This window comes from Pterocles gutturalis, unplaced genomic scaffold (assembly GCF_000699245.1).
Source record: "Pterocles gutturalis isolate BGI_N339 unplaced genomic scaffold, ASM69924v1 scaffold17192, whole genome shotgun sequence".
NCBI classification, from domain to species: Eukaryota; Metazoa; Chordata; class Aves; order Pterocliformes; family Pteroclidae; genus Pterocles; species Pterocles gutturalis.
The window spans coordinates 13,456-14,219 of NW_010115751.1; positions in this window are offsets into that span (position 1 = coordinate 13,456).

Genomic DNA, 764 nt, shown 5'->3' on the forward strand with positions numbered 1-764 from the left:
AAAAAAGCGTCTGTCAGCTTGGTGGTGTTTAATAATAGTGTTGTCCTTTCTTTTTAGCTACCACTTTTGAAACAGCTCTTTCTAGAAATCGGTAGAGAAAATTACTTGTACCTCTAGGCTCAAAAATATCTATATTACAGTCTACCAGCAACCCCACACCCAGCCACCCACCCACGTTCAACTATTTGGAAATATTTTTTGCATTGCCAAGGTAATTGCCATTTTTATTAGTGAGAGTTACTTAGTGTAACGTCATTCTTCCACTTGTACTTCTACTGCATGCTGAGCAATAGCAGAACTAAGTGATTTCTAAGCTCTCATGTTTTATCATATAGAAACATTGTGCAATTTGCAATGGATAAATTTAATGGACTGATCACCTACAGTATTTGTGTAATTTAATTTGTTGGGCAGTTTTTGTGTCAACCTTACATTTATATACAGTTTTTATTGTTTTTGACATTCTGGTCTTTTTGTTTTCTGTTGTTAAGGATCTTTGTGTAGAGGAGTTCTGCTGATTGCCTGTTACAAACATAGTTAAAATTCTAAATTATTCTTCTTTCTCTGTTAAACCTTCGCCTTTACAGAAAGAAGAGGAAATGAAAGGAACGTATTTCCTCATTTGCATTAGCCATGGAGCTGAAGAAGCTTCAGCTATTTTTAAGATATTTATTAGACAAAAGCAATTGTTGCTGTGTTTTTTTTGCCAAAGCTCTAACAGATGTTTCAATATGAATTGCTCCAAGACTTAAAGTTATCAGGCA